Here is a 10280-nt window from a genome sequence, read left to right as displayed (position 1 = left end):
AAAAAAGAGAAATAATGAATGAGGAAGGGGTGACAAAGAAAGAGACCTTTAGATGCCAAAGTTGAGAGAGTGGTGACACAATAAGCCGCCAAGAAGGAAGAGAGATGTGTGCTAGCTGCTCTGCCCCCAATCAAGCTGCCCCATGTTGGAAAAAGGAAGGCTGGCAGGTGTTAGGAGTGATGACCAAATCTCAACACTCTCTTTTCTTTCTCTCACTCGATCTCTTGATTTCCTTCATCTATGTCTCCCAAGTCCCATCCATGTCCCCAGCCCACTACTCAGATTGCAGGGCATTAATTGGACTGCTTTTTGTATATTGCTTTTACAACTAAATCTCAATAATGATTTGAATCAATCTTTCTTCTTCTTCCTTTTTTTCTTTTTCTTTTCCTTTTCTCATGTTTCCCAAGTCCCACCCTACTCCCAAAGCTAAAATGGTGTCATGCTCACGTTTTGTTGTGTCATAATTATAATCATAAATTTAGAAATAAAAGTTAGGACTAATTATGCTAGACGCAACATCCAAATCAAAGAGATATATGATGTTGCACCTTATGAATTAGGAAAAATAAAAAATTGCCCATGAATTTTCACATGTCTATAGGTTTTGACCGCCATCTAACCCAGGTGTTTCACATTACTAGTAATGCTACAAGTTGTGTTTGTAATCCGTACTTGACTGTGCTGACCACTATGACCAATAGATCTAAGGCATTCTAAATCTATTAACTCACGCCATAATGTCAAGTTTATATAATGGTGTATACGTACTCTAGGTTCTACATATAACTCATTTTTCCATAATGGTACGACACATGACAATTTATAAATAACCAATTGAGAAACATGGTTTAGTCCATGATAAACAATGTCTTTTCAAGTGCTAGGCTTACAACATAATTTTACGGAAGGCATGAGAATCAACATACATAGTCTAGAGACAAAATTTTCATTTTAATGACAAATCATTTTGGCGTTTCCATGTGCGATTACTTGCCTCGAACGCTCAGATCCAACTTTGGCCATACCAAAATGTCAAACATTTTGTCTATGCAAGTCATACTCTAATATTAGTCAAAACATTAAGTAAAACCCTAATATTGCATTTAAAACCCTAATCATGCACTTTATGCCTATAACAATTGATTGTTCCTAAGGGATTGTTCAATCATTACCTAAGACTGCTCGATCGTTCTGCCCAAAATGTGTCTTTCCCCATATCTTCCTACCAAAACCTAACCTATCGCTTACCCAAGAATCCTAGAGATTGCAACATTCTTACAAGATATCAAACATCATGCATAAGCGTTTAAGACAACCATAGTCACAAACACAAGTGAAAACTCTAAAGGTCTCAACTTTCTTTTCATAGACATCTCCCTTGTTAAACAACCATGAAAATGCTTTACGGTGTTGAAAGATAGGTATTTTAACATTGCTTTAAGGTTGAAAAGAAAGCTAATCTTTAATGTTCACATCTTTCATCTAAGGGTTAAGCTTATTTACTTAAAAGGCTTAACTTTAAAACATTATTAGAGGAAAGACAACTAGCATATGATTAATACGTAAATATAGTTTAAACATAAGTTAGGTCTAGGTTAAGCTTTATACCTCAAAGGTGGGAGCTTTCCAAGCTTTAAGCGTACAACATTCAAAGGAGGCTCTCTCTCTAGAGGCTAATATAAGAATAGCGGCGAAATAGGGATATAGGGTCTATTCTAGCCCTTTAAATAGACCCATTCCCATGTGCTTGTGTTGAAAAAGTCAAGTTTCAAATGCACGCAAAATTGTCGCCAATCGGTCGTTTTAAAAGCAACGATCCATCGTTAGGTACAAAATCGTGCCATTCAATTGTTGTCCTAGTGGAGGAGACGTCGATCGTGTTTTTACCTAATCATTGTTAGCCTTTCAAACCACATAAAGGCTTGCAACCACCAGAGTTTTTACCTAATCAAAGTTTGTTCGTAAAGGTGATTCATATAGAAGAAGGTGAGAGGTTTTGGAGCCATTGCAATGGGAGGTAAACGAGAAGTTTACCGGGGTTATGAGATTGGGTCTTCATGTAGTGTTAATCTTTTATATTGGCTGCCTTTTGAGTTTGCCAACTTTTTGAGTGATTTTACAATTGAAGAGTTCTTCAAAATAATTTCTACTTCATTACAAAATTTGTGTGTTACTTATTTATCTTGTGATTTGGTATTATTATTTGTGGTTATTGATTTGATAGTGGATTGCTTGATTAAACAGAATTAATTGCAAATTAAGGTATAAATCAGATTTTCAGAGTCCAAAAATGAAGTCCATTGTAAGGTCTTCCCTAGGGCCATTCCGTATTGACTGTGGGCTATAGATGCCTATATTTTGTTTTTGTCCCTTGGCTAATTGACACATGTGGCACTGTTGTACTGCCATAGAAATAGTCTTCTTCAACTGAGTCCTAGGACACTGATGTTCGTCCTAGTGTCAACAGTTTTATCAGGGCAAACATGGCGCGATGGTCCACCCAAATGTAGCTCCACTGCAACACCCAGTGTAATTAATTAATTAATAATTAATTTTCATGATTCGTTTTTTAGTCTATTTTGCAAGGAATAAGACTATGATTCTCATTATCTTTGAAAAGTATCGGTAACGAAAGACTTTTCATTTATAAACAGAAATAACTAGAGATAACTGTAAATTAAAACCTACTGTCATTGAATAACCAAAGTGAAACTAAGCCACTGTTATAGGTAGAGAAATATCCAAGAGTACGGTCAAAAACTAGTCATTGAGTCAAATACACGGTTACAAACTGAATATGAAAGTCATGATAAGAACAAGTTTAAAGCCTATACTTAAGAAGGCAAAGCATATAAATAATCTCTATCATCTCATGTGTCTCCATTATCGTCCTACATATCTATCATTCAACCAAACAAAATTTAGCTCCTCAAAGATAATTCTAACTAAATCCTTCAAAAGCACCTGAGCCTCTTGAGATCCATCATCAACTAATCTATTTAAAAAACAACACATGTTTCATAGTTGAAAATAATGTACATGTTTCACGACTTAGTGAATAATAATACATATGCATACATGTTATAAGTGGTGAAAAAAAATGTTTATAAATCACATGTAAAAATGTAAGGTTATAGTTCATCATTTTGACAGAATCATCATGAATGCAATATAGATATAATATATGTTGTAATAAGAGAATTATGTCATAATTCAATACCATATGATCTACTCCAGATATTAATCCATTCCGGGCAAGGTTGGTGCTCTTTTGAGGGACATGTAGTACAATACTGATATCCCGAGTATTGATGCATACCGTCCATCACTAGCAGTCTGACCGAGTCCAACTTTGAGTAGCCTACTTTGCTTGTAACATCCGTTTATAGTGACCACCAATCAAACATAGTTGCGCCGGTCACAAAACAATTATTGGATTTAAGGCCAAACATAAAAATAAACATCTTTTGACCATAAGACGGTGTTGAGGATGAGAGAAAGAGAGAGCAAGAGAGAGGCGATGAGGAGTGAAAATGAAAGAGTGTTCGAAAGATAAGGTTTACTAACTAAAAAAGGCCGAGAATTAGTCAACATGTCATTCCATTTCTCGGCGCATGTCAAAAAATGGAAAATAATCCTCAATGTTTTCTTAGCGTTTCAATTGAACTCCCATTTTTTTTTTTAAAAAAAAAGAAGTTAATCACCCCCTTTTTTTTAAGTGGTTAGTTCTTAGTTTGTTTAGAATATTAAGATTTAGGGTTTTTTTTTTCTCTTCACTTTCTAGGTAGACAAATATATATAGAGGGCAAAAGACTCCAAACACTAGCTAAGGAAAAGTAGGAAGTTGCATTATAGAAACAGAGTATGCATGTGAGCTGGACAGCAAATTGGGGTCCCAAGTAGATGGTTTGGAGCAGCATGTCCAATTGGGTAATAAACTGTGACCAATTGGAAAAGTGGGTCTTTATTGAATGTGGAATCCTGCCAAATTACCAGTCACAATTGTATAGTTTCAAAGTGAGCCCTAATTCCAGCACTCCAAAAGAGAGGGTCCCTACTTTGATTGGGTACGGTGACCTGCATCACCAGTCACGAGCCTCTTTGCTGATTGATTACCTTTTTATTTTATTATTTATTTTGTACTTATTTATTTATTTCCAGGTGGATGACAAAATTATGAAACAACAACTTCTGATCAAATCAATCACAGTGTTATCATTTTTATGACCCCTCCTTTTTAGATTTCCTCCAACTTATTCCACCTTGAAACTCTAAAAACTTTTTTATTTGTTTGATTTAAAATAATTAATTTTACCTTGGAATGCTCATTGAAACTCATCCCATCCCATCCCATCCCATCCCATCCAATTCATGATATGTATGCTTTCTGCAAGTGCTGCATGGGAGCGCATGATATAGGCCCATGGGCTGTGTTCCTTTTACTTCTTTTGTTTATTATTTAGGCTTGATTTGTCCCCTCCTCATCACTTCATGCAGGAGGCTAGGAGAGATGATTCTTTCTTCTTCTTTTTTTTTTCATGACAAGATTTTCCAAATTCATAGTGAAATTGCAGAAAGTGAACTTTTATATTAATTATTTAACTAATATTGTTGTCTACAATTTTAGACTCATAGTAAGTAATGCCACCTGAGATCTTATATCTAATAACTAGTTTCTTAAATAAATTGGGAAAACTTCATTTTCCCCCCTCCCTCTCGAATTATCATTACTTTTGCAATGTCTTTCTTAAAGTTCAATTTCTCTCAATTTGATGTATTCATCTTTCAATTGTTTGCAATGCAACCATTTCGTTAACTTTTCCCAAAATACCCTAATTTGTTTTAGGGAAAACAAAAAAAAAAATTCATAGATTAAGGCGTTGGTCTGAATTTAACATTATTTGCAAATATATTCGTGGTTCAATCTTTGCAAAATATTTTAAATATTTTTCCTAAAGAAAACAGGTATTTTGGAAATTTTGTTGGGATTTAACGGAAAATCCTAACAAATGGGAAACATTGAAAAAAAAAAAAAAATTAGATACACTAAATTGGAAGATTTTGAACCTTAAGAGTAACATTGCAAAAATAAGTGACAATTCAGCTGGGTAAGTGAAATTTCTCCCAAAAAAAAAATCATACAAAAGAGGGACAGCAAAAGAATTTAGCCTTTTTCAATGCCACCCTAGTTCAAAAATGGGAGACAATTAATGGGATGGGTAGAATTCCAAGAAAACTTTTAGGGGAAACCACATTTTGTCCTCACGAAGTACAACGTATTTTCACTTTGCTCATATGAACTATCAACTGTGACACTCGACCTTCATAAACTACTATTTGGTGCCCAAAACCTTCATTCCGTCAGTTAAATGCGTTAATTCAGATAGTCAAAGTGACAATGCGTTGTAATTCATGTAGCAAAGTGACAACGTATTGTAGTTTACAAAGGCAAAGTGACAATTCATGAGGGCAAAGTGACAGGCAAATTATCTGAGTTAACGCGTTTGATTGACGGAGTAAGCATTTGACTGACAGAATATGGGTTTTGGACAAAAAATGATAGTTCATTAGGGTCGGATTGATAGTTCATGAAAAAAAAGTACCAAAACATTATAGTTTATAAGGACAAAAGGTAGTTTCTCCAAACTCTTACGTTAATTGTTTAACTAATCTTATTTGACGCAAATCTAACGTAAAACTCTCTTCACTTTTATTGGTCTTCTTTTATTATTATTATTATTATTATTATTTTTTATTCAACCTTTATTGGTCTAGTTGAGTCAACAAATGACAGTGGGGTCAGTGGATTGTCCGATTTACCTCAAAAGAATTTAAAATTAAAAAAGCAAGCCAATATGTATACAATTTTTTTTTTTTTTTTTTTTTGGTTTTGTATGCTTGGTGATTAGAAAAGAAGGTTAACCAAGAATCCTGACTACAAGAATTCTCTGAACATGAAGATGATTGAGATAATTATTTATTTTTATCATTTTTTAATAAGAAATGATTTATTTAATTAATATTTTAATATTTTTGAATTTACTTATGGACTCAAACTCTACCTTAATATGTTATGTTTAACACGTATGCTAAATTATTATTTATCTCAAACGCTTAAGTTAATTCATAAGAAATAATAAATTTAATCATTTAATTAATATCGTAATACTTATTCTCACGTATGGGCTTAAACTCTTCCTTAATAAGTGAAGCCTAACACATAAAATATTTAATTAAAATATAAAATAAACTGATAAAAAATAATTAATTTAATTATTTAATTAATATTCTAACTATTATTATCTCATTCGAATTGGAAATAACTGTATTTTCAAAGAGAAGAAAGGAAAACATCTTTTGGCTTTTTGTTGTGTAATTTACTCATCTCCTTTAGTTATCTTTCTAGTTAAAAAAAGGCAGCTTCGTATATGTATGGATATATGCATGTATGTGTGTTTATTTTTTAACATCCCATGGCCATGGCTTATGCTTTATAATCATCGCCTTATCATTTGAAAGAAGAACCAGAAGGTTGGGGGCGACGATGAACTATATATATATATATATATATATATATATATATATATATCATCAGTGATGAGAGCTGCTCAGGTGTGAAGAAAATATTCGATCTGCATGGTTATGGCCACGTGGAAGAACCCCGAGCATTGAAGCAATGATGGTATGGTGTCTGAGCAGGGTTGATAGGTGGTTGTACCAATGGAAGCAGAATAGAATGTGACATGCCATGCGAACCAACCTGACTCCAACCAGTCTATTATTTATTATTTAATATATGCAGCTGGTTAGCTGCCCTGATCACATGTTGCGAGGCATACATCAACTACCATGTGGCATAACATAACTCATCATTAGAAGCAGGAGTAGTACCCTTCACTATAAAAAAAAAGTACCCTTCACTATATATATATATGAAGGGTATTTTTTTTTTCTTTTTCTGTGCAATTGCCTCTTAACATGTTTCTCTTGGTCTTGCATGCACATGAATCACTGCTTTTCATGGGGTACAATTACATGTGAAAACAAAAGTACATTTTCTTGTTTATATATATTTCCATGTTTACTTTCGTTTTTCTTTGACTAGTCTCACTCTATATATATATATATATATATATATATATTAGACCAGTCTTTATCATAAACGTTTAAAGCAAATAGCAATAAATAAGTTTAATAATTTAATTTCTATTCTAACGCATTTTTAAACTTTTCTTAATACATGAGACTTATTATGTAAAATACTTCACGATATGAAATGAGAAGTAGATTGTGGAGTCATGGTTTTGCCTCATGACCTCTGCCTCTGATATTATGTTAAATCATTATTTATTTTAAAAGTTTAAACTTATAAAAAGAGATAAATTTTAATTATTTAATTTATATTCTAATATTACTCAAACAAGAATCAACCCTTTCTCAACAAAAACAAGTTCCAGAGTTCCCATAATTTTTTTTATTAAAAGAAATCAAATATTTTTATCTCAATCTCAATTATTTATTTATTAATAAATTACTCTTTCTTAGTGAGTGACTAAATTAAGTTGGAGTCACCACTAGATCAAACACACGCTTCATCGTAAAAGTATCTTGATCAAGTTTTGGCCATAGTAGCCGATGCCAACCATAATTGTTATGTCCAAGCTCTAGCCATAGTAGTTGATGCGGGCCAAAGGCCCCGATATTCCAATTTAGCCTATAGTAACGATTATTCAGTCATTCAATGTTCAAGATCAAAACTCTCTAACGGGTGGTTTGCCTTGTAGTTGTATGATGAGAAGTGAAATGTTCTATGATAAAACTTTTATCCAACCACCTAAATTATGTGTCTTTCTTTTTATGCTTTCCCCTCTTTCCTTATTGAGAAATTATACAAGTATTTATATTGATGGACAGACACAATAAGACGAAAAGAAAAAAAAAAAAGATTTCATTTTCTTGTATATATTTCCATGTTTACTTTGATATTTTGTTTGACTAGTCTAATATTCAGTACTGCTTTGGTTCATTCAGTTGTCATGTCTGCACTTTTGGAAGAGATGGAGGCCAGCCAGGGATGCAAGGAATCTGATGATTAATATATCATCGTATTATCCATAGCAATAACGCCATGATTGAGTTATCGAGTTTGAGCATATATTTGTTAAAAGGCATGAAAAAGATCATGGAAGCTCCGGCAGCATGCAGCGCTGCCCACTACCCACAGTCCACACACCATTTCTCACCAGCAAGCTCGAAAACTTTCATAATTTTAATTATATATATTTCTCCAATAACTTTGTCTAAATTAAAGAAACCAAACTCCGCACCTATCACCATAATGTCTGTGCTTCCATTCGTAGAAAGCTGTGGTGGTCGGATATTGACCAGGTTTTACGATATGATGTCTCTCTCTCTCTCTCTTTCTTTCTTTTTAATCTTTCAAAAGCTGAAAAGGACAGATAACTACTGATAAATCATATTTGGCCCTCAAGTTTTCATATGATTTGAATTTAGTTTTTAGGTTTTCAATTTCAATAATAAAGTCCTTAGATTTTGTCTAAATTTTAAATTTGTCCATCTATCACTTTAACATCAAAGTAGTTTGTTTGTCAGGTGTGTCTCATTTAACAGTTTAGGGTTCATGTTAGAACCCAATATCAATGTCAGTGTCAAAGTTAACAATTTTTTATAAATCCAAAAGATTAGGGTGACGAAGAAGATGGTTTTTATTTTTAGAGTTGGGTCTTTTGCTTTGTTTTGTTTTGTTTTGTTTTCTATGAATGACTTGGTGCTTATAATGATATAACATTGATATTAAGTGTTGATATGGACATTAACGTGTCAATTGAGCTACACGTAGCAGATAAAAAACTTTAACTTTGACAGTGAAGTGATAGAGGGATCAATTTAAAATTTGGGCAAAATCTAAGGACTTTATTCTTAAAATTGAAAACTGAAGTAAAAAATCTAAATCAAATGAAAACCTAAGGACTAAATTCAATTTTTCCCTAAAATAAAATAAGCTTAAACAAGTAGAAAGAGATTAATTTGATCATTTAATTTATATTATCTTATCTTTAATAAGTGAGGTCTCATAGTAAAATTAAAAAATTATGTTATATTTTCACTTATCTTATTTCAAAATCTGAAATTAATAGAAATGAATGATGTATAAAAGTATTCTCTCTCTCTCTCTCTCTATATATATATAGACCACAATTCATATTCAATTTATACTTTTTATTTTTATTTTTTTGACATGTTCAAACAAGAGGAGAGAGGGGAGATTCGAATTAGTAACCTTCGCTTCATGAGGTAATAATACACTAGTAACAGATACCCAATAGTTCATTCAATATATAAAAAAAATTTCACGACAAAATATATCCTGCAGGTTCCTTATTGCTCCCTTAAGCATTCTTATAGCTCTTTTATTCATATTTTAACACAAATATTTATCTTTTCTATCTCCTCTCTCATCTTTTTGCTTTTTATAAAAGAAAAAAATGTAAGATTAGATAGAAAACTTGTATTTTATAAAATATATATATTTTAATGTTATATCCAAAGATAAAGGAAACTATTGTCAAATGTATTTTGATAAGGAAGTAAAAAGTAATTTTGTTTATCAAATTAAAGAAAAACCATAATGAAGTCGCTGCTACTACTCTTAAAGAGCACGAGTATAGCCGTATTATTTTGAGTGGAGGCAATTGTCTCCATTTAAATTATTTTAGTCTTATATTTGATATTCAAAAGACTCCTTAACTTTTTTCAAATTTGACTGAAATAATAATAATAATAATAATTTTTTTATAGGATCCTAAGCCGAATCTAACATGTTGTAGTTTTGTGGTTGTAGAAATTAAGAATCCTATGCAGGAGAATTTGCTTCAATTCAATTTCTATCTCTCAAAAAAATAAAAATAAAAATAGAAAGTGGAGAAAAAGGCAAGAGAATACAGGTGGGCGGGGGTGAGAGACAGGGATACGATAGGGTGACAGAAAAATTTCGTTAAAAAAAGATTCGAAATGCAAATAGGTAGCGCAGCAAGCATGTGGATGTGGGTAGGACCGTAGGAAACACAACAAAGCCTTGGGTTTATCATTTGTCATCTTGTGCACCTAACCACGTCACAGTACGTTGTCCTTCTTCTGTCCAGTAAAAAACAAAATGTGAGACTATTCATATTTGATACTACCCCCTAAATTTTCACCTGCCTCACTTTTATATATATATATATATATATATATATATATATATATATATTAAAGAC

The sequence above is a fragment of the Corylus avellana genome, chromosome ca2, assembly GCF_901000735.1.
Source record: "Corylus avellana chromosome ca2, CavTom2PMs-1.0".
Classification (NCBI taxonomy): Eukaryota; Viridiplantae; Streptophyta; class Magnoliopsida; order Fagales; family Betulaceae; genus Corylus; species Corylus avellana.
The sequence above is the reverse complement of the archived record's forward strand: the minus strand, read 5'-3'. Positions refer to the sequence as shown.